At 47.7% G+C, this 25013-nt stretch overlaps 1 protein-coding gene and 1 pseudogene across 1 annotated transcript in view; both read right to left on the bottom strand.

Annotated features, from left to right (window-relative positions):
• NT5DC1 (5'-nucleotidase domain containing 1) overlaps window positions 1-25013 on the bottom strand; it is a 702933-nt gene that overhangs the window by 648477 nt on the left and 29443 nt on the right. The window lies entirely within an intron of this gene.
• Window positions 883-1001, bottom strand: LOC134913726 (5S ribosomal RNA; annotated as a pseudogene).

Below are 25013 nucleotides of genomic sequence, written 5' to 3'. Positions count from 1 at the left end.
TGATGGAACAGTGCTATAGGAACCTGTAGGTAAGCATCCTGACTATCCAGGGATACCATGTAATCTCCTGGCTCCATGCAAAAACTATGGAGCGAAACGTCTCCATGTGAACCGTGGTACCCAAAGTTATCTGTTTAGGATTTTGAGAATGGGGTGAAAGGATCCTTCTGAACCCAAACCCGGTTGGAGTAAAAACCCCTGTCCCTATTGTGCAGGGGTTACTGGAAAGATTATTCCTGACAAAAGCAATTTCTGAACTGCTTCTTGCACACCCCTGTCCTTCGCCTCTACTCGAGATGGACTGGAACAGAAGAACCTTCGAGGAATATGCTTCTAGAAGGGAAAGCATAACCTAGAGATACCGCTTCTTGAACCCAGGCATCTGTTTGTAGACTGCTACCAGATCTGTGCAAACTGAAGAAGTCGGCCCCCTATCCTTTTGGGGCCCCCCAGAAGGAGGCCCGCACCATCATGCCGATGGCTTATCCTCTGGTTTGGAAGCTGGCCCTCTGGTTGCCTTTGCTTCTTTGCCTTATTGTATTGGGGCTGTTACGTTCCTTTATGACCGACAAGGCCAAAACCGGACCCCTAGGTTTCTAGGTTTCGGGTTATATGTGGAAGGAAACGTGACCTTCTTGGAGTCTGTTTCTGACTCCAGAATATCTGTTAACTCCTTCCCAAACAGAAACTTCCAGCCAAAGGCAAAGTTTCCAGAACCTTCTTTGATTCTGAATCAGCTTTCCATTTATGTAAGCAAAACTGCTCTGCAAGCAGCTATTGTTAATGCTGATGCCCTAGAACATTATTGTCCAAATTAGCTATATGGGATTTTTGCTCCCTTGCAGGCGCTGAAAACCTGTCTTCCAGTACCTCAGCCCAGAGTACCTACAGCACCTGGTATTCCAAGGTGGTCTCCCATCCAAGAACTAACCAGGCCCAACACTGATTAGCTTCCAAGATCTAGTGAGATTGGGCCTATCCAGTGTGATGTGACTGTAGATTGCAAGGTGAAGTCATGGCTGGCCTTATGACTGCCCCAGACAGAGACAATATGGTTTTCAGAAAACCACCCCTCATTGATATGCATATCTACTTTAGGAGGCACTTCCTATTTTTAAACAGTCCCCAGCTGGAAAAGGATATTTGGAATCCCATTTACTGGGAAGCTATATTCCTTATTGGGTATAACCCAAACCTTTTCCATGATTTCCATCAGCTGCTGGGGTCCCCCATGCGGAGGCCCTATTTTTTGGGACGTTTCAACATAGGTACCTTATCTTTAACACAGGCTCTGCTGACCCTCTGAGGACAGAAAGGCATTTACTGCTCTCATTTATTCAGCTATATTCACTGAGCTGATACCCTCTACCTGTTCTTTGTATGCCGAAGTAGAGTATGTAGAGCTTTCATCGTCTGATGAATCATCATGTGTAGACTGTGCAGTTGATGATTTACTTACACTCGGTTTATCAGCTTGTTTCATTGGAGAAGTTGTTGGGGATACCGTAGGTAGAGAGCTGCATGTATGGGTTAATAGTGAACCCTATTCCTGGTATTGACGCTGTACTTTCAGCTATACTGGACAAGGTCTGTGCAAACATCGCCCAAGGGGGATTTATCTGTACTTGACGTAGATCAGGGATCTCCCTTGTATTATGCTGAAAAGCAAACCATTTTACACATAAACCATCCTGTACTAAATCAGAAAGGATAACACAGTTTTTGCAAGACAACATGATATGAGTGTTGGTGTTACTGTAAGTGTACTCTCGTCACTTTTGCCGCTCTTAGACATGATAAGTAATCAGCATTTTCCCAGTGTACTACACAATTTGTGACTGTAACCACTTTATCGTTCTAAAGTGATATCAATCTGACCCTTACCCATGCACCCGCATTGAGGATCAGAAGATCAACTGACAAACATATATAAAAGTAAGCACTCACACTAGCAGTCAGTCACATGTTATATTAGTCATATGAGCACATAATCAACTATGAACACTTTTAAAGTATGTAGGAGTACATATTACTGAATTCTGTTTAATACAGATCTTAACGTATTCAGACGCAATGCGAAGAAAACCACAGTAATGTACACAGACTCATATGCAATAGGCACTTAAATGTAACTATTCATACTGACAAAAGTAGATAGAAATTTAGTGCTGCATGACCCGTACTCAGTAGAGTGGGATACAGGGAGACTCACCTCACTTCCAAGATCGATCAATACGTTAGTGTACACCGCCGCTCCGGGAACTTTTAGTGAACACAGATGCACCGTGCATACAGACGCACCGGCCATACAGATGCCTGTATTGCAACCAGGTCTCCTCACGGTAGTGCTTAATGAACATAGACGCAGCGGCCTATGCTGCGACCGAGACCCCTCGTGGTAGCGTCTGAGACGGAAGTGAGGCAACAGTTCATGGCGGGAGACTCGCGGAAACGGGTCATGAACTGGGGGGAGGGGCGACCAGGAGAGCGTCTAACTCCCCACTGCTGACATCAACCCTAGGGATCGCATCCTCATACTATTCCTGGTGCCTTATGATCCCTAAGGCCTAACGCTGGAGCACCCGTGGTGGCGGCGCGTCAGCTACTGTTTGGTAGTCTCCTTCCAATACAGTGCTGCTGTGTTCGTATTCCCCGACTATGGGGAACTGATACCTTACCTTCTCCCCGTGCCCCGACCAGAGCCTGGTAACGTCTGCTGGACCTGCTAGTATATCCGACACAGGTGCACGCCGAGACAGCACTGTACACATGGTAAGCGTTGTTGCGACCCGGCAGAGAGTTGTTGGAGCAACTCTTTCCAATATGCGTATAAGACGCTGTTAAGAAAGATCGCTCAAAAACATAGTAAGACTATAAAAATAAAATAAGAAAGCTTAGGGCTGCCATAGAACAGCAGCCCTCTGACCATGGTCCGGCTCCTGCCGCAACAAACAAAAAATTGATTTGCCTGAGCCAGTGGGTGGGGATATATGGACGGGTCCGTTGCATCCTGGGAGGACTGAAAGCTTGTGATTGTTTGGTGCCAATACGCTGTCGCTCCATCATATCACATTGTTACCCTGTGGATAAACTGTGGACCCTGCCAGAGAAATATCCTTTGTGGATCCCTAAACCACAGCAAAAATATTTAAAAAACTGACCTGATTATAATCTTTGGTTTTTATCCTTCTAAGGGGGGACTTCAGTTGCCCACGATATTTTTCCCATTTTTTTTTGCATACAAATTGAAATCCGGCCCTAAGTACCATGAGAATCACTAGCATGCTCAGCTGCCCAACAACTTTATTAACAGGCAATCCAACTGTACAGCTGATATTAATGTATACTACAAAAGTGTGAAAACTCTTTCTTATTTGTTACAGTCAGTATGGTTTCTGGCGATATATGTAGCAGAATTACACAATCACTGCAAAACTGACCAAGAGCAATGATTGGAGAAGGGGAACAGAAAGGGTGTGTCTCATCATTAGCATTTTACATGATTTACAAGCTCTCTTCAGATCAAACATGGCCATGAAGGAGCACCATTTTATAAAAACTATTTGGATTCTAGAACCTAGTAATAATAAGAATTTACTTACCGATAATTCTATTTCTCGTAGTCCGTAGTGGATGCTGGGACTCCGTCAGGACCATGGGGAATAGCGGCTCCGCAGGAGACAGGGCACAAAAGTAAAAGCTTTAGGATCAGGGGGTGTGCACTGGCTCCTCCCCCTATGACCCTCCTCCAAGCCTCAGTTAGGATACTGTGCCCGGACGAGCGTACACAATAAGGAAGGATTTTGAATCCCGGGTAAGACTCATACCAGCCACACCAATCACACTGTACAACCTGTGATCTGAACCCAGTTAACAGCATGATAACAGCGGAGCCTCTGAAAAGATGGCTCACAACAATAATAACCCGATTTTTGTAACAATAACTATGTACAAGTATTGCAGACAATCCGCACTTGGGAATGGGCGCCCAGCATCCACTACGGACTACGAGAAATAGAATTATCGGTAAGTAAATTCTTATTTTCTCTGACGTCCTAGTGGATGCTGGGACTCCGTCAGGACCATGGGGATTATACCAAAGCTCCCAAACGGGCGGGAGAGTGCGGATGACTCTGCAGCACCGAATGAGAGAACTCCAGGTCCTCCTCAGCCAGGGTATCAAATTTGTAGAATTTTGCAAACGTGTTTGCTCCTGACCAAGTAGCAGCTCGGCAAAGTTGTAAAGCCGAGACCCCTCGGGCAGCCGCCCAAGATGAGCCCACCTTCCTTGTGAAATGGGCATTTACATATTTTGGCTGTGGCAGGCCTGCCACAGAATGTGCAAGCTGAATTATACTACACATCCAACTAGCAATCGTCTGCTTAGAAGCAAGAGCACCCAGTTTGTTGGGTGCATACAGGATAACAGCAAGTCAGTTTTCCTGACTCCAGCCGTCCTGGAAACCTATATTTTCAGGGCCCTGACAACATCTAGCAACTTGGAGTCCTCCAAGTCCCTAATAGCCGCAGGTACCACAATAAACTGGTTCAGGTGAAACGCTGACACCACCTTAGGGAGAAACTGGGGACGAGTCCGCAGCTCTGCCCTGTCCGAATGGACAATCAGATATGGGCTTTTGTGAGACAAAGCCACCAATTCTGACACTCGCCTGGCCGAGGCCAGGGCCAACCGCATGGTCACTTTTCATGTGAGATATTTCAAATCCACAGATTTGAGCGGTTTAAAATGTGATTTGAGGAATCCCAGAACTACGTTGAGATCCCACAGTGCCACTGGAGGCACAAAAGGGGGTTGTATATGCAGTACTCCCTTGACAAACTTTTGGACTTCAGGAAGTGAAGCCAATTCTTTCTGGAAGAAAATTGACAGGGCCGAAATTTGAACCTTAATGGACCCCAATTTGAGGCCCATATACACTCCTGTTTGCAGGAAATGCAGGAATCGACCGAGTTGAAATTTCTTCGTGGGGCCTTCCTGGCCTCACCCCACGCAACATATTTTCGCCACATGTGGTGATAATGTTGTGCGGTCACCTCCTTCCTGGCTTTGACCAGGGTAGGAATGACCTCTTCCGGAATGCCTTTTTCCCTTAGGATCCGGCGTTCCACCGCCATGCCGTCAAACGCAGCCGCGGTAAGTCTTGGAACAGACATGGTACTTGCTGAAGCAAGTCCCTTCTTAGCGGCAGAGGCCATGAGTCCTCTGTGAGCATTTCTTGAAGTTCCGGGTACCAAGTCCTTCTTGGCCAATCCGGAGCCACGAGTATAGTTCTTACTCCTCTACGTCTTATAATTCTCAGTACCTTGGGTATGATAAGCAGAGGAGGGAACACATACACCGACTGGTACACCCACTGTGTTACCAGAACGTCCACAGCTATTGCCTGAGGGTCTCTTGTGTTCAGGCGGGACGCCATCATGTCCACCTTTGGTCTTTCCCAACGGTTCACAATCATGTGGAAGACTTCCCGATGAAGTCCCCACTCTCCCGGGTGGAGGTCGTGCCTGCTGAGGAAGTCTGCTTACCAGTTGTCCACTCCCGGAATGAACACTGCTGACAGTGTTATCCCATGATTTTCCGCCCAGCGAAGAATCTTTGCAGTTTCTGCCATTTCCCTCTTGCTTCTTGTGCCGCCCTGTCTGTTTACGTGGGCGACTGCCGTGATGTTGTCCCACTGGATCAATACCGGCTGACCTTGAAGCAGAGGTCTTGCTAAGCTTAGAGCATTGTTTTATGTGGAGAGAAGTCTCCAGACTTGATCACACTCCCTGGAAATTTTTTCCCTGTGTGACTGCTCCCCAGCCTCTCCGGCTGGCATCCGTGGTCACCAGGACCCAGTCCTGAATGCCGAATCTGCGGCCCTTTAGAAGATGAGCACTCTGCAGCCACCGCAGAAGAAACACCCTTGTCCTTTGAGACAGGGTTATCCGCTGATGCATCTGAAGATGCGATCCGGACCATTTTTCCAGCAGATCCCACTGAAAAGTTCTTGCGTGAAATCTGCCGAATGGAATCGCTTCGTAAGAAGCCACCATTTTTCCGAGGACCCTTGTGCAATGATGCACTGACACTTTTCCTGGTTTTAGGAGGTTCCTGACTAGCTCGGATAACTCCCTTGCTTTCTTCTCCGGGAGAAACACCCTTTTCTGGACTGTGTCCAGAATCATCCCTAGGAACAGCAAATTGTCGTCGGAAACAGCTGCGGTTTTGGAATATTTAGAATCCACCCATGCTGTCGTAGAACTACTTGAGATAGTGCTACTCCGACCTCCAACTGTTCTCTGGACCTTGCCCTTATCAGGATATCGTCCATTCTCTTTGAAGAAGAATCATCATTTCGGCCATTACCTTGGTAAAGACCCGGGGTGCCGTGGACAATCCAACCGGCATCGTCTGAAACTGATAGTGACAGTTCAGTACCACGAACCTGAGGTACCCTTAGTGAGAAGGGCAAATTGGGACATGAAGGAAGCATCCCTGATGTCCCGGGACACCATATAGTCCCCTTCTTCCTGGTTCGCTATCACTGCTCTGAGTGACTCCATCTTGATTTGAACCTTTGTATGTAAGTGTTCAAATATTTCAGATTTAGAATAGGTCTCACCGAGCCGTCTGGCTTCAGTACCACAATATAGTGTGGAATAATACCCCTTTCCTTGTTGTAGGAGGAGTACTTTGATTATCACCTGCTGGGAATACAGCTTGTGAATTGTTTCCAATACTGCCTCCCTGTCGGAGGGAGACGTTGGTAAAGCAGACTTCAGGAACCTGCGAGGGGGAGACGTCTCGAATTTCCAATCTTTACCCCTGGGATACTACTTGTAGGATCCAGGGGTCCTGTACGGCCCCAGCGTCATGCTGAGGACTTGGCAGAAGCGGTGGAAGGCTTCTGTTCCTGGGAATGGGCTGCCTGCTGCAGTCTTCTTCCCTTTCCTCTATCCCTGGGCAGATATGACTGGCCTTTTGGCCGCTTGCCCTTATGGGGACGAAAGGACTGAGGCTGAAAAGACGGTGTCTTTTTCTGCTGAGATGTGACTTAGGGTAAAAAAGGTGGATTTTCCAGCTGTTGCCGTGGCCACCAGGTCCGATGGACCGACCCCAAATAACTCCTCCCCTTTATACGGCAATACTTCCATGTGCCGTTTGGAATCTGCATCACCTGACCACTGTCGTGTCCATAAACATCTTTTGGCAGATATGGACATCGCACTTACTCTTGATGCCAGAGTGCAAATATCTCTCTGTGCTCTATAGTCAATAAAATACTGTCCCTGTCAAGGGTATCAATATTTTCAGTCAGGGAATCCGACCAAGCCACCCCAGCGCTGCACATCCAGGCTGAGGCGATAGCTGGTCGCAGTATAACACCAGTATGTGTGTATATACTTTTTAGGATATTTTCCAGCCTCCTATCAGCTGGCTCCTTGAGGGCGGCCGTATCTGGAGACGGTAACGCCACTTGTTTTGATAAGCGTGTGAACGCCTTATCCACCCTAAGGGGTGTTTCCCAACGCGCCCTAACTTCTGGCGGGAAAGGGTATACCGCCAATAATTTTCTATCGGGGGAAACCCACGCATCATCACACACTTCATTTAATTTATCTGATTCAGGAAAAACTACATGTAGTTTTTTCACACCCACATAATACCCTTTTTTGTGGTACTTGTAGTATCAGAAATATGTAACACCTCCTTCATTGCCCTTAACATGTAACGTGTGGCCCTAAAGGAAAATACGTTTGTTTCTTCACCGTCGACACTGGAGTCAGTGTCCGTGTCTGTGTCTATGTCGACCGACTGAGGTAAATGGGCGTTTTAAAGCCCCTGACGGTGTTTGAGACGCCTGGACAGGTACTAATTTGTTTGCCGGCCGTCTCATGTCGTCAACCGACCTTGAAGCGTGTTGACATTATCACGTAATTCCTTAAATAAGCCATCCGTTCCGGTGTCGACTCCCTAGAGAGTGACATCACCATTACAGGCAATTGCTCCGCCTCCTCACCAACATCGTCCTCATACATGTCGACACACACGTACCGACACACAGCACACACACAGGGAATGCTCTGATAGAGGACAGGACCCCACTAGCCCTTTGGGGAGACAGAGGGAGAGTTTGCCAGCACACACCAAAACGCTATAATTATACAGGGACAACCTTTATATAAGTGTTTTCCCTTATAGCATCTTAATATATAATCATATCGCCAAATAAGTGCCCCCCCTCTCTGTTTTAACCCTGTTTCTGTAGTGCAGTGCAGGGGAGAGCCTGGGAGCCTTCCCACCAGCAGTTCTGTGAGGGAAAATGGCGCTGTGTGCTGAGGAGATAGGCCCCGCCCCCTATTCCGGCGGGCTCTTCTCCCGGTTTTTCTGAGACCTGGCAGGGGTGAAATACATCCATATAGCCTCAGGGACTATATGTGATGTATTCTTTTTAGCCAGAAAAGGTATTAACATTGCTGCCCGGGGCGCCCCCCCCAGCGCCCTGCACCCTCAGTGACCGTTGGTGTGAAGTGTGCTGAGAGCAATGGCGCACAGCTGCAGTGCTGTGCGCTACCTCATGAAGACTGAAAAGCCTTCAGCCGCCGGTTTCTGGACCTCTTCTTACTTCGGCATCTGCAAGGGGGTCGGCGGCGCGGCTCCGGTGACCCATCCAGGCTGTACCTGTGATCGTCCCTCTGGAGCTAGTGTCCAGTAGCCTAAGAAGCAAATCCATCCTGCACGCAGGTGAGTTCACTTCTTCTCCCCTAGGTCCCTCGTTGCAGTGAGCCTGTTGCCAGCAGGACTCACTGAAAATAAGAAACCTATCAAAACTTTTACTCTAAGCAGCTCTTTATGAGAGCCACCTAGATTGCACCCTGCTCGGACGGGCACAAAAACCTAACTGAGGCTTGGAGGAGGGTCATAGGGGGAGGAGCCAGTGCACACCACCTGATCCTAAAGCTTTTACTTTTGTGCCCTGTCTCCTGCGGAGCCGCTATTCCCCATGGTCCTGACGGAGTCCCAGCATCCACTAGGACGTCAGAGAAATGTTTGATTTAAAGCTCTTTCAGGAATATTTATTAATGATCCGTCACAATCCAGGTGACAGGACACACGTACTTGCCTCTCAGTTGTCTCTCCAGACTGTCTCTGCGTTCCAGGTCCGGTTATCCTCTGTGCTGTTTGCGTCTGCTGCACAGCACAGTGTCCTCACAGTCGCTCCCGAGGTCATGCGGTGCTGCTGATGAGGCGTCCGGTGCAGCATGTCCCTCCTGTCAGGGCTCATGTCGCTCTCAGCTCCCCGCGACCTCCGCTGCCGACGCCATTACTGTGGGCCACAGGTACGCTGTTTCCAAACAGACTTTCCCTCCAATATTTAAAGACGGGTGCAGCCATATTTGGTCAGATCACATGAGTCTCTACAGCCAATCATCTGCAGTCTGCTTCCTAGCTGATTGCTCAGCCAATCACCACTTCCCAGTGGGTATAAATTTCCTGTAAAAGCACTTTCTGGTTGCCAGTGCTACGGGTGTCTAATCCAGTGTTGGATATCTCTGTTGTTGTGCTGTCTGTGGTTGTTCTCTCTGCTCTGTAGTTCCAGGTTACCAGTTCCTGTGATTCCATCCACTTAAAGAGACCTGCGCCAATTTCCATCCAGTGGTGCAGCCTGACTCCATTGTTTCAGCATCATTCCCGACCCATCATAGATTCTGTTTGCTTTCGGTGTTCAATCATCGTTTCCTCGTTATCTGTTTCTCATCATTGGTTCGGCATCATCGGTAATTCACCATCAACCCTGCATCACCAGTATAATCTCTCTCTGGTCAGTATCGGCTCATTACCTCCGTCTTAGTAGTTAGCTGTCTGCATATATGGAGTCCCATTACCAGCAATACATCTTCCATGATTGCCGCCATCTTGATGCCTAATTTTACCAACAGCATTTATCTGACTTCTGTGCACTGAGGACTATTACTGACTTTGTGGTACCTATCTGTGTGCTTCCATTGGGGTTAACCGATTGCTGATATTTGAGTCTACTACCATCTACCGCTGTGATTGCTTTACCTGCGTGCTTAATAAAAGACTTACCTTTTATACAATCCTCTGTTATTCTGGTCACACCTTCGGGCACATGCTCCAAGGGTATCTTGCATGTCTAGGAACCCTATCCAGCCATCCAGGTTCAACTACATGTCTGCCCCTACGCCTGAGGCTTCCCCAGGTCAGCCTCTGACCTCAGGCGTGACATGATCAGGTTATTATAATTTATAATGCCACTTATTGCAGCAATATGCTCAAATGTATTTAAAAAAAACAAAAAACGAATGCAGGGACAGGGACTCTGATAAAAGCCAGTCCATGTGATGTAATAGAAGTGAAGTGATCACTAATGTGGCCACTTCACTTCTTTTTCAGGACACCACTGGACTACGAAGCATGTGTGGGCTGCTGACCACGCATGTGCAAGCACCTATTTCCAGGAAGGGATGCTTGGGGTATGGCCCTTTATTTTATAAACAGTAGATGACCCCAAAATCGTTCTTTATTTTTTCACATTGCTTATTATGATTATGCTAACATGGGGGTATATTTACTAAGGTCCCGATTTTGAACGATTTTGCGTTTTTTCTTCAAAGTGTCATCTCGGGAATTTAATAAGCACAAATCTCGGCAGTGATGAGGGCATTCGTATTTTTTTTGAAGTCCATGAGAAAAATTATGAATGAATACACCATCGGTCAAACACGCCTGTTATTTGATAGAACTCGGTCATTTACTAAAATTTGTATTTCACAAACACTGTCGGCAATAGCCAAACACTGCCGTGAATAAATACAAATCGTAAAAAAAAGCAGTTTTAAAATAGACCAGCTTTTTTTTTACCGTGTTCTGATAGGCATGCACGGATCCGTGAGATCCGTGCATGTTTATCAGTGGGAAGGGGTAGGAAAGTGTTCATTTTTTTTTTTTTAAATGCGTGGGGTCCTCCCTCCTAAGCAAAACCAGCCTCGGGCTCTTTGAGCCGGTCCTGGTTGACAAAATATGGGGAAAATAATGACAGGGGTTCCCCCATATTTCATAAACCAGCACCGGGCTCTGCGCCTGGTCCTGGTTCCAAAAATACGGGGGACAAAAAGCGTAGGGGTCCCCCGTATTTTTGAAACCAGCACCGGGCTCCACTAGCCAGGTACACAATGTCACAGCCGGGGGACACTTTTATACTGGTCCCGGCGGCCCTGGCATTACATACCCAACTAGTCACCCCTGGCCGGGGTACCCTGGAGGAGTGTGAACCGCTTAAATCAAGGGGTCCCCCCCCTCCAGCCACCCAAGGGCCAGGGGTGAAGCCCGAAGCTGTCCCCTCCGTCCAAGGGCGGCGGATGGGGGGCTGATAGCCTTTTGAAAAAAAAGTGAATATTGTTTTTAGTAGCAGTACTACAAGTCCCAGCAAGCCTCCCCCGCAAGCTGGTACTGGGAGAACCACAAGTACCAGCATGCGGTGGAAAACCGGGCCCGCTGGTACCTGTAGTACTACTAAAAAAATACCCAAAAAAAACAGGACACACACACCGTGACAGTATAAGTTTATTACATACATGCACACCTCCAAACATACATACTTACCTATGTTCCCACGAGGCTCGGTCCTCTTCTCCATGTAGAATCCTTGGGGTACCTGTGAAAAAATTATACTCACATAATCCAGGGTATCTTGTATTCTTTGTATAATCCACGTACTTGGCAAAACAAAAAAACGGAAACCCGACCACGCACTGAAAGGGGTCCCATGTTTACACATGGGACCCCTTTCCCCAACTGCCAGGACCCCCCCTGACTCCTGTCAAAGAGGGTCCCTTCAGCCAATCAGGGAGCGCCACGTCGTGGCACTCTTCTAATTGGCTGTGTGCTCCTGTAGTGTCTGTGAACAGCACACGGCAGAGATACAATGTAGCGCCTATGCGCTCCATTGTATCCAATGGTGGGAACTTTGCGGTCAGCGGTGAGGTTACTTTCGGTCAACCGCTGACCGCAAAGTTCCCACCATTGGATACAATGGAGTGCATAGGCGCTACATTGTATCTCTGCCGTGTGCTGCCTCACAGACACTACAGGAGCACACAGCCAATCAGAGAGTGCCACGACGTGGCGCTCCCTGATTGGCTGAAGGGACCCTCTTTGACAGGAGTCAGGGGGGTCCTGGCAGTCGGGGAAAGGGGTCCCATGTGTAAACATGGGACCCCTTTCAGTGCGTGGTCGGGTTTCCGTTTTTTTGTTTTGCCAAGTACGTGGATTATACAAAGAATACAAGATACCCTGGATTATGGGAGTATAATTTTTTCACAGGTACCCCAAGGATTCTACATGGAGAAGAGGACCGAGCCTCGTGGAAACATAGGTAAGTATGTATGTTTGGAGGTGTACATGTATGTAATAAACTTATACTGTCACGGTGTGTGTGTCCTGTTTTTTTGGGGGTATTTTTTTTAGTAGTAGCACTACAGGTACCAGCGGGCCCGGTTTTCCACCGCATGCTGGTACTTGTGGTTCTCCAAGTACCAGCTTGCGGGGGAGGTTTGCTGGGACTTGTAGTACTGCTACTAAAAACAATATTCACTTTTTTTTTAAAGGCTATCAGCCCCCCATCCGCGGCCCTTGGATGGGGGGGACAGCCTCGGGCTTCATCCCTGGCCCTTGGGTGGCTGGAGGGGGGGACCCCTTGATTTAACGGGTTCCCACTCCTCCAGGGTACCCCGGCCAGGGGTGACTAGTTGGGTATGTAATGCCAGGGCCGCCGGGACCAGTATAAAAGTGTCCCCCGGCTGAGGCATTATGTACCTGGCTAGTGGAGCACGGTGCTGGTTTCAAAAATACGGGGGACCCCTACGCTTTTTGTCCCCCCGTATTTTTGGAACCAGGCGCAGAGCCCGGTGCTGGTTTATGAAATATGGGGAAACCCCTGTCATTCCCCCCCCCCATATTTTGTCAACCAAGACCGAGGCTGGTTTTGCTTAGGAGGGGGGGGGGGGGGACTCCACGCATTTTTCTTTTTAGATTTGTTACAATGTTATTTTTCTTACGAAAGGTGCACAATGAAGCCCTGCACGGATCTCACAGATCCGGCCGAGATTCATTGTGTTAATGTCGGCAGTGTTTTACTATTCACTCCCGTAAAAATAAGAATTTACTCACCGGTAATTCTATTTCTCGTAGTCCGTAGTGGATGCTGGGCACTCCGTAAGGACCATGGGGAATAGCGGGCTCCGAAGGAGGCTGGGCACTCTAGAAAGATTTATGACTACCTGGTGTGCACTGGCTCCTCCCACTATGACCCTCCTCCAAGCCTCAGTTAGGACACTGTGCCCGGACGAGCAGACATAATAAGGAAGGATTTAGAATCCCGGGTAAGACTCTTACCAGCCACACCAATCACACCGTACAACTCGTGATACTATATCTAGTTTGACAGTATGAAAACAACTGAGCCTCTCAACAGATGGCTCAACAATAACCCTTTAGTTAACAATAACTATTTACAAGTATTGCAGACAATCCGCACTTGGGATGGGCGCCCAGCATCCACTACGGACTACGAGAAATAGAATTACCGGTGAGTAAATTCTTATTTTCTCTAACGTCCTAGTGGATGCTGGGAACTCCGTAAGGACCATGGGGATTATACCAAAGCTCCCAAACGGGCGGGAGAGTGCGGATGACTCTGTAGCACCGAATGAGAGAACTCCAGGTCCTCCTCAGCCAGGGTATCAAATTTGTAGAATTATGCAAATGTGTTTGCCCCTGACCAAGTAGCTGCTCGGCAAAGTTGTAAAGCCGAGACCCCTCGGGCAGCCGCCCAAGATGAGCCCACCTTCCTTGTGGAATGGGCATTTACAGATTTTGGCTGTGGTTTGCCTGCCACAGAATGTGCAAGCTGAATTGTACTACAAATCCAGCGAGCAATAGACTGCTTAGAAGCAGGAGCACCCAGCTTGTTGGGTACATACAGGATAAACAGCGAGTCAGATTTTCTGACTCCAGCCGTCCTGGAAACATATATTTTCAGGGCCCTGACAACGTCTAGCAACTTGGAGTCCTCCAATTCACTAGTAGCCGCCGGCACCACAATAGGCTGGTTCAGGTGAAACGCTGACACCACCTTAGGGAGAAATTGGGGACGAGTCCTCAACTCTGCCCTATCCATATGGAAAATCAGATAAGGGCTTTTACATGATAAAGCCGCCAATTCTGACACTCGCCTGGCTGAAGCCAAGGCTAATAACATGACCACTTTCCACGTGAGATATTTCAGATCCACGGTTTTTAGTGGCTCAAACCAATGTGATTTTAAGAAACTCAACATCACGTTGAGATCCCAAGGTGCCACCGGAGGCACAAACGGGGGCTGAATATGCAGCACTCCTTTTACAAAAGTCTGAACTTCAGGCACTGAAGCTAGTTCTTTTTGAAAGAAAATCGACAGAGCCGAGATCTGTACTTTAATGGAGCCTAGTTTTAGGCCCATATCCACTCCTGCTTGCAGGAAATGCAGAAATCGACCTAGTTGAAATTCCTCTGTTGGGGCCTTATTGGCCTCGCACCATGCAACATATTTTCGCCATATGCGGTGATAATGCGTTGCCGTAACATCTTTCCTGGCCTTAATAAGCATAGGAATGACTTCTTCCGGAATACCCTTTTCCTTTAGGATCCGGTGTTCAACCGCCATGCCGTCAAACGCAGCCGCGGTAAGTCGTGGAACAGACAGGGCCCCTGCTGTATCAGGTCCTGTCTGAGCGGTAGAGGCCACGGGTCCTCTGAGAGCATCTCTTGAAGTTCCGGGTACCACGCTCGTCTTGGCCAATCCGGAACCACGAGAATTGTGTTTACTCCTCGCTTTCTTATTATTCTCAATACCTTTGGAATGAGAGGCAGAGGAGGGAACACATAAACCGACTGGTACACCCATGGTGTCACTAGAGCGTCCACAGCTATCGCCTGAGGGTCCCTTGACCTGGCGCAATATCTTTTTAACTTTTTGTTGAGACGGGACGCCATCATGTCCACCTGTGGTTTTTCCCAACGGTTTACCAGCATCTGGAAGACTTCTGGGTGAAGTCCCCACTCCCCCGGGTGGAGGTCGTGTCTGCTGAGGAAGTCTGCTTCCCAGTTGTCCACTCCCGGAATGAACATTGCTGACAGTGCTAGTACATGATTCTCCGCCCATCGGAGAATTTTTGTGACTTCTGCCATCGCCATCCTGCTTCTTGTGCCGCCCTGTCGATTTACATGGGCGACTGCCGTGATGTTGTCTGACTGGATCAGCACCGGCTGGTGTAGGAGCAGGGCTTTTGCTCGACTTAGGGCATTGTAGATGGCCCTTAGTTCCAGAATATTTATGTGAAGGGAAGTCTCCTGACTCGACCATAGTCCTTGGAAGTTTCTTCCCTGTATGACTGCCCCCCAGCCTCGAAGGCTTGCATCCGTGGTCACCAGGACCCAGTCCTGTATTCCGAACCTGCGGCCCTCTAGAAGATGGGCACTATGCAGCCACCACAGTAGAGACACCCTGGTTCTTGGAGACAGGGTTATTAAGCGATGCATCTGAAGATGCGATCCGGACCACTGGTCCAACAGGTCCCACTGAAAGATTCTGGCATGGAACCTGCCGAAGGGAATTGCTTCGTAAGAAGCTACCATCTTTCCCAGGACCCGTGTGCAGCGATGCACTGATACCTGTTTTGGTTTCAGGAGGTCTCTGACTAGAGATGACAACTCCCTGGCTTTCTCCTCCGGGAGAAACACTTTCTTCTGGACTGTATCCAGAATCATACCAAGGAACAGTAGCCGTGTCGTCGGAACCAGCTGTGACTTTGGGATATTCAGAATCCAGCCGTGCTGGTGCAGCACCTCCTGAGATAGTGCTACTCCCACCAACAACTGTTCCTTGGACCTCGCTTTTATTAGGAGATCGTCCAAGTACGGGATAATTAAAACTCCCTTTCTTCGAAGGAGTATCATCATTTCCGCCATAACCTTGGTAAATACCCTCGGTGCCGTGGACAGTCCAAACGGCAGCGTCTGGAATTGGTAATGGTAATCCTGTACCACAAATCTGAGGTACTCCTGGTGAGGATGGTAAATGGGGACATGCAAGTAAGCATCCTTGATGTCCAGGGACACCATGTAATCCCCCTCGTCCAGGCTTGCAATAACCGCCCTGAGCGATTCCATCTTGAACTTGAATTTCTTTATGTACGTGTTCAAGGATTTCAAATTTAGAATGGGTCTCACCGAACCGTCCGGTTTCGGTACCACAAATAGTGTGGAATAATAACCCCGGCCTTGTTGAAGTAGGGGTACCTTGATTATCACCTGCTGGGAATACAGCTTGTGAATTGCCGCTAGCACCGCCTCCCTGTCTGAGGGAGCAATCGGCAAGGCAGATTTTAGGAACCGGTGGGGTGGGGACGCCTCGAATTCCAGCTTGTACCCCTGAGATACTATTTGCAGGATCCAGGGATCCACCTGTGAGCGAACCCACTGATCGCTGAAATTTTTTAGGCGACCCCCCACCGTACCTGGCTCCGCCTGTGGAGCCCCACCGTCATGCGGCGGACTTGGAAGAAGAAGCGGGGGAGGACTTTTGCTCCTGGGAACCTGCTGTTTGTTGCAGCCTTTTTCCCCTACCTCTGCCTCTGGACAGAAAGGACCCGCCTTTTCCACGCCTGTTTTTCTGGGTCCGAAAGGACTGAACCTGATAAAACGGCGCCTTCTTAGGCTGTGAGGGGACATGGGGTAAAAATGCTGACTTCCCAGACGTTGCTGTGGAAACTAGGTCCGAGAGACCATCCCCAAATAATTCCTCACCCTTATATGGTAACACTTCCATGTGCTTTTTTGAATCTGCATCTCCTGTCCACTGGCGAGTCCATAAGCCTCTCCTAGCAGAAATGGACAATGCACTTACTTTAGATGCCAGTCGGCAGATTTCCCTCTGTGCATCTCTCATATATAAGACTGAGTCTTTTATATGGTCTATGGTTAACAGGATCGTGTCTCTGTCTAATGTGTCAATATTTTCTGACAGTTTATCTGACCACGCAGCGGCAGCACTGCACATCCAAGCTGACGCAATAGCTGGCCTAAGTATAATGCCTGTGTGTGTATATACAGACTTCAGGATCGCCTCCTGCTTTCTATCAGCAGGTTCCTTGAGGGCGGCCGTATCCGGGGACGGTAGTGCCACCTTTTTAGACAAACGTGTGAGCGCTTTATCCACTCTAGGGGGTGTTTCCCAACGTGACCTATCCTCTGGCGGGAAAGGGAACGCCATTAGTACCTTCTTAGGAATTACCAATTTTTTATCAGGGAAGGCCCACGCTTCTTCAAACACTTCATTTAATTCATCTGATGGGGGAAAAACTACGGGTAGTTTTTTCTCTCCAAACATAATACCCTTTTTAGTGGTACCTGTAGTTATATCAGAAATGTGTAACACCTCTTTCATTGCCTCAATCATGCAGTGAATGGCCTTAGTGGGCATCAGGTTAGACTCATCGTCGTCGACACTGGTGTCAGTATCAGTGTCGACATCTGGGTCTGCTTGAGGTAGCGGGCGTTTTAGAGCCCCTGACGACCCATGCGACGCCTGGGCAGGCACGAGCTGAGAAGTCGGCTGTCCCACATTTGGCATGTCGTCGATTTTCTTATATAAGGAGTCTATACGTGCACTCATTACTTTCCATAAGCCCATCCACTCAGGTGTCTGCCCCGCAGGGGGTGACATCCCTTCTAAAGGCATCTGCTCCGCCTCCACATCATTATCCTCATCAAACATGTCGACACAGCCGTACCGACACACCGCACACACACAAGGAATGCTCCGAATGAGGACAGGACCCACAAAAGCCCTTTGGGGGGACAGAGTGAGAGTATGCCAGCACACACCAGAGCGCTATATAATGCAGGGACTAACTGAGTTATGTCCCCTATAGCTGCTTTTTATATTATATATATATTGCGCCTAAATTTAGTGCCCCCCCTCTCTGTTTTTACCCTGTTCTGTAGTGTAGACTGCAGGGGAGAGCCAGGGAGCTTCCTTCCAGCGGATCTGTGAAGGAGAAATGGCGCCAGTGTGTCTGAGGGAGATAGCTCCGCCCCTTTTCCGCGGCCTATTCTCCCGCTTTTTTCTGGATTCTGGCAGGGGTATTTACCACATATATAGCCTCTGGGGCTATATATTGTGGTATTTTTGCCAGCCAAGGTGTTTTTATTGCTGCTCAGGGTGCCCCCCCCAAGCGCCCTGCACCCTCAGTGACCGGAGTGTGAAGTGTGCATGAGGAGCAATGGCGCACAGCTGCAGTGCTGTGCGCTACCTTAGTGAAGACTGATGTCTTCTGCCGCCGTTTTTCCGGACCATCTTCTTGCTTCTGGCTCTGTAAGGGGGACAGCGGCGCGGCTCCGGGACCGAACACCAAGGACTGGGCCTGCGGTCGATCCCTCTGGAGCTAATGGTGTCCAGTAGCCTAAGAAGCCCAATCCGGCTGCAAGCAGGCGAGTTCGCTTCTTCTCCCCTTAGTCCCTCGCTGCAGTGAGCCTGTTGCCAGCAGGTCTCACTGAAAATAAAAAACCTAAACTATACTTTCTTTCTAAGGGCTCAGGAGAGCCCCTAGGTGTGCATCCAACCTCGGCCGGGCACGAAATCTAACTGAGGCTTGGAGGAGGGTCATAGTGGGAGGAGCCAGTGCACACCAGGTAGTCATAAATCTTTCTAGAGTGCCCAGCCTCCTTCGGAGCCCGCTATTCCCCATGGTCCTTACGGAGTTCCCAGCATCCACTAGGACGTTAGAGAAACACTGCCAAAAAAAACGAATGACATCGACATCGGAAAACACGAAAATGCAGAATACGACAGCTTAGTAAATTAGTCGTAATAAATTAAAAAAGTTGCAAATTTACACTTTCGATGTCATTCGTGTTTGAACTTTAACCTCATTCTGAAAAATATGAATTTTAGTAAATATACCCCATGGTGCGATACAATTAGGGATAAGTTGGAGTGATGGTAAATGTTTATTTTTTTATCATTTATTTTTTATTGAGAACCATAAGCTTCTGCTGATTAAATGATATGCGGCATGCCTATATTCTGTATGTAGCATTTCATATGCAGATACAGCCACAGTCTCACACAGTATATAGCAATGCTGCATATCATTTTAATCAGCAGAATCTGCTTGTTCATCCTAGCCACATAGCAATGCAAATAAGATGCATTTTCTTAAAAAAAGGTGTGCCCGACGTTAGCATTGAGGCAAGATTTATGAGGACACATCTGTATCCAAGCAGAGGCAGAGGTCACAGTGTTAGTGGCAGTGTGAGTGCTGTGTGCATGTGAGTGGGTTGGTTGTGCAGTAGTGTTCGGAATATGTGTAAGGAGCATTATGTGTGTCATGTAAAAATTCATTAATAATGTGCAACATATGTGTAAGGGGCACTATGTGTGTCATTATGTGTATAAGGGCATTAATAATGTGCGGCATATGTGTAACAGGGTACTACTGTATGTGTGTCATTATGTGTATGGGGCACTAATAGTGTGTAGGGGGCACTATGTGTCATTATGTGTATAAGGGCATTAATAATGTGCGGCATATGTATAAGGGACATTATGTGTAAAAGGGCATTAATAAAGGTTGTCATAATGTGTAAGGCGCATTATGTTTATAAGGACATTAATAAGGTGTCATGTGTAAGCGACATTATGTGTATAAATGCATTACTAATGTGTGGCATTATGTGTATAACGTGCTCTACTATGTGGCGTTGCGTATAGAAAGGGCACTACTGTGTCGTCTAATGTGAATAAAGAGCAATAGGGTGTGGTGTAATGTGAATAAGGAGCAATTCAGTGTGATGTAATGTGAAAAAGGGGCTCTACTGTGAGGAGTATCGTTTTCGTTTATAAGGTAAAGTAATACTGCTGTGGGATGTAATGTGAATTATGGACACTATCGCATGATCAAATGTGAATAAAGTTGCAGTACTGTGTGGCGTAATTGGAATTGGGGTTACTATTGTGTGGCCATGCCCCTTGCCAGCAAAAGCACACTCCTTTTTGGGCCGTGCACAAAATGTGGGAACTGTTCCTATTTAAAATATAGGGGGTCCAAACACCAAAATAAGGACTGCTATGGGTGAGGGGTGATGGTGCTGGGAAAGAAGTGCAAGGTCAGAGGCGGAACCAGCGGTGGTGCTAGGGGCCACCAGCCAAAATCTTGCCTAGGGCATCATATTTGTTAGGGCCGGCTCTGAGCGTTTACTCACCCTTAACTAAAAGTTTGTGTGTCTCGGGGCTGCTTCCTCAAATGTGACACCTTTCCTGCCATGTCAGAGCTGGACCAGCTTATGAGGAAGCAGCCCAGGAGAGACCATGAAACATAAAGCCCCTTTATTGGCAATGTAGTCAAGATATACACATTTAAAAAGTACTCTCTCAAGTAAAAGAAGACTCTTTTTATGCATAGTGCACAAGGCATGCAATACATAAATAATATAGGAATCAATAACATGGTCCTCTTAAACTCAGAATAAAAGATACAACGTGCACCAAATAAATATTGGTAATAGAATCAGCCAAAGTCACAGCAGGCTTTCTATAACCACTGTAGTGTCCCAGTGTGTGGTGTATTTACTTGGCAAAAACTGAGGGCTACAAACAGAAATGCAATTCTTGTGTTTTATTTTATTTTTTTCCACTACACACATTCCCCAGCCGAGCATATGCTATATAATAGTTTCATAGGCATAGAGACGGAATAGCAGATTATTGCAAGATGTGCCTAAGTAGAGATCTGTCTGAGTTCAGATGGATCGAATGCACCAAAGATGTAAAGATGTGGTTGGTACAAATGCACACTAATAGTGATTACTGCTACTTTCACAAGCAGACAGGGAGCATCGCAGGTAAGTTGAGCCCGGCTACATCTGTACATGCAGCCAACTCTGAATACAGGTGGAGACCCAAGTTTATTTCCGAGAACGCAATGGGCTACATTTGAATCCGACCTGCATATGACTCTGAATCAGCCAAGGAATTTACTGAAGTGCAGCTTTAATTTTTCATGCTGTTTGATATGTTATTTGAAAACTACAACTTACAAAAGTCAAAACTGCACCACAACCCACCAGATTGGAAACCCACCGTTTTGGCAAACAAAAGCATTACGATTTACTTTATCAAGCATTAAACCTCTAGGAATAAAGGTAAATATTTTAAGCCGGATTCTGATCTAAATCATATATGGTGTGAGTGGGATGTAGTCATATGACAACAATACCTCCGCCTACATCCAGCCCACTCACAATCCCGTCAGTCAACATGCCGACCAACAGGGACTATTTCTATTCGTGGGTGTCCACAACACCCATAGAGAGGGAATGCGGTCGCCACCGAGCCCGTAAGGGTCTTGTTGCGCCCCCCCGCCAGCATTCTGCTGCCGGTATACCGGCAGAGGTATGCTGACCGGCGGTCAGGTCACGCATACCACACCCGTGTGAGCAATTTACCTATCAATACAGACAAAAACCTAATACATATTTTCCCACTTCAATGCAAACAGCATGGTCTGGAGAAGTCTTCTCAGCACTAAGCAGTAGAATAAATAGATGTAAATAGATCAGAAAGCAACCTATATTAAATTACTGCAAAATGAAAAAAAAAAAAAGACTTTTACATTTTTTTTTAACTTAAACTGGTTGTTATTTCAGTTAGATGTCATTTTAATATTATGTTCTTGCATTTTATGTATTTATCTAGACTTGACATTTTAATAGGACCACAACGGCAGAAGGGATCACACTCCTGGTATTGTGGGAAACAAACCAGGCTGCGTAGCTCTGCAACCTACTCATTTTTAAAGAGGAATTTTTATTTTCAAACATTAAAATCTAAACTAACTTGCCATTTGTTACATTAGCAATCAGTAATGTCTACATTGATGCCTTGCCCTCTACTCATGCACTGATTGCTTCTGCTTCTAATACAGTGAATAACAGTCACAGAGCAAAATAAGTATTTTGTGCTTTATTTCTGATATTTTATTTATATGGCACCACAACGTTTCTACAGCACCACACATAGGGGTAAAACATAAAATAAAGGGCTTAATTCAGAGGTGGTTGGAATTTTTATTGCTACAGCTTACATGGAAGCAGCAGCGATAATATGGTTACCTAATATGGAAATGCAGCAAGAGGCAACACAGTAGCGGATCTTCCCCGGAGCCACTGGAGGGCTGCAGACATATGGGGTCGTGCATACCAGCCACAGCAGCTGCTACCTAGAGGCCGGGAAATCTCTATGCTCTGGCAGAGATCCTGGACCCGTACCTCCCCTGCAACATGTCTCCATTTGGAGAAACAGAGGCCGCTACCACCCCTTCGCATCATCAGACTGTCAATCACTGACAGTCTGATGCTGATCAGCGTCTGTCACTGTAGGACCCATTTGCGCATGTACAGAAAGGGTCCTGCACATGCACACAGTACTGACAATCAGTACTTTGCTGCATAGGCGCCGATTCCGTGGGTGCTCCTGGGCCAGAGCACCAACGCCCATCCAGCTCCCGCCCTGATACTCAACTCCCACCCCTCCCCAGCTGATCCATCACCGCCTGCACCTGTGGGTCATGTGCAGCATCTCGTCTAGCCAGGGCACCCTGACGCTCTATGACTGCCGGACAGAGGACTGAGCAGCGCAACCTGTGTGTGTACAGCTCGCCCGTAGAGTCTGATTGATGCGATGGCGGCAGCGCTGGAGCTGTGGGTATCTGTGAAATTGGGACTTGCTGGGGGTGGCAGCGAAAAGGAGCCCATGGAAGTGGAACAGGAAGTAGAAGAGAGGGAAGTAAAGGCCGCGGCAGGCAAGAATTCTCCCCGCAAGGTGGTTTCGGTATGTGCGGCTGGTGGCCAGAGCTAGAACTCCCCCCTCCCCGGGGTTACTTGGTGTATGTGCCCAGCTAGACTGGGGTCCCCTCTGCCTGTCTATCGCCTGGCTCCTGCTTATCTCAGCAGCTGCTCATTCATTGCCTGGCGTCTACACTGTGTGTTTGTGATCTGGGTCACCCAGCCTGATGGATCTCCACAGTGAGGGCAGGCATGGAAGCTTCCTGTAGCGGCAGCGTGTGGGCGGTTCCCTTGGGACTCTGAGAGCTGGTAAGGCTTCTGGATCAGCCTGTGGCAAATCTGCTGTAGTGTAGTGTGGTGGTGCTGCGCTGCGGGGGGGGGGGGGGGGGGGGGGTAGGGGAGGCCTCTTTAATACATAATGGCAGCAGTATGTGTGTGTTGGCCAGGGCCGATGCACTTTGGGCGCCGTGATGGGGACTCTGCTGCCGTAACGTGTAAAAAGGGGAACTCAGCTGCCGTAATGTGTAGAAAGGCAGGGGGCATCACAGGCTTGAGCACCCAACAGCAAAAACATAAACCGGCACCTCTGCTTTGCTGCATGTAAAGCAACTCCGACCACACCTGAAATACCCCCAAAGTGCATAAATTCAGCACTTTACATATACAGTACACTTAATTGCAATGTGCAAAAAGGGGGACTCAGCTGCCGTAATGTGTAAAAAGGGGGACTCTGCCTGCCGTAATGTGTAAAAAGGGAGACTCTGCCTGTTGCAATGTGTAAAAAGGGGGACTCTGCCTGCCGTAATGTGTAAAAAGGCAGGGGGCGTCACAGGCTTGAGCACCCACCAGCAAAAACATAAATTGGCACCTCTGTTTTGCTGCATGTAAAGCAAATCCAACCATACCTAAAATACCCCCAAGGTGCATAAGTTCAAAACTCAAAGTGCATAAGTTCAACACTTTACATATATACTGTAGTACACTTAATTGCAGTGCTTAGATTATATAATTATGTAGAACATACAGGGAAGATTGGTCCATATACCTTTTAGATTATTATTTTGATAACTCATGATCCGGACCTTCATCCCTTTGTATTTTCAACATAATTATGTAATCTGAGCACTGCGATCATAAGAGTTACAGATGTAACCATTCTCATCGTAGCTACATTTGCACTAAACTAGCACTCTTGGTGCGGCTTGGCGTACTCGCGCTGCGCCATTTGCCGTTCCCATTCATGCAAAAGATGTGCATGCACGTCTAAGACATACATGTGGCTGTGTCTAACATGTAGCCACGATGAGCATGGATACATCTGTAACTAAATAACAATCTAAAACACAGTTAGGGTAAGAACTGCCTTATTGCCAGTACAGCACACAGTTTTACCATGCAGTTTAAGTGCTTTCAAATTACAACATCTGGGGGGTCATTCCGAGTTGTTCGCTCGCAAGCGGATTTTAGCAGATTTGCTCATGCTAAGCCGCCGCCTACTAGGAGTGAATCTTAGCATCTTAAAATTGCGAACGATGTATTCGCAATATTGCGATTACACACCTCGTAGCAGTTTCTGAGTAGCTCCAGACTTACTCGGCATCTGCGATCAGTTCAGTGCTTATCGTTCCTGGTTTGACGTCACAAACACACCCAGCGTTCGCCCAGACACTCCCCCGTTTCTCTGGCCACTCCTGCGTTTTTTCCGGAAACGGTATCGTTTTTTCCCACACGCCCATAAAACGGCCTGTTTCCGCCCAGTAACACCCATTTCCTGTCAATCACATTACGATCGCCAGAATGAAGAAAAAGCCGTGAGTAAAAATCCTAACTGCATAGCAAATTTACTTGGCGCAGTCGCAGTGCGGACATTGCGCATGCGCATTAAGCGGAAAATCGCTGCGATGCGAAGATTTTTACCGAGCGAACAACTCGGAATGACCCCCCTTGATTTTAAAAACTTGCATTTTTGTAGTCACCTTCCTTGTAATCCATATGGGGACACTGTAGTCTTATAGGTAGAGGGGCTGGCAAAGGAGTATAGACATTAACAAATTAAGTGTAAGCTACACCCCCTCTAACCATTTCCACCTTTACCGAACCT

This window comes from Pseudophryne corroboree, chromosome 4 (genome assembly GCF_028390025.1).
Source record: "Pseudophryne corroboree isolate aPseCor3 chromosome 4, aPseCor3.hap2, whole genome shotgun sequence".
Classification (NCBI taxonomy): Eukaryota; Metazoa; Chordata; class Amphibia; order Anura; family Myobatrachidae; genus Pseudophryne; species Pseudophryne corroboree.
Note: the sequence above shows the minus strand (reverse complement) of the source record. Positions and strands in the feature narration are given on the sequence as shown.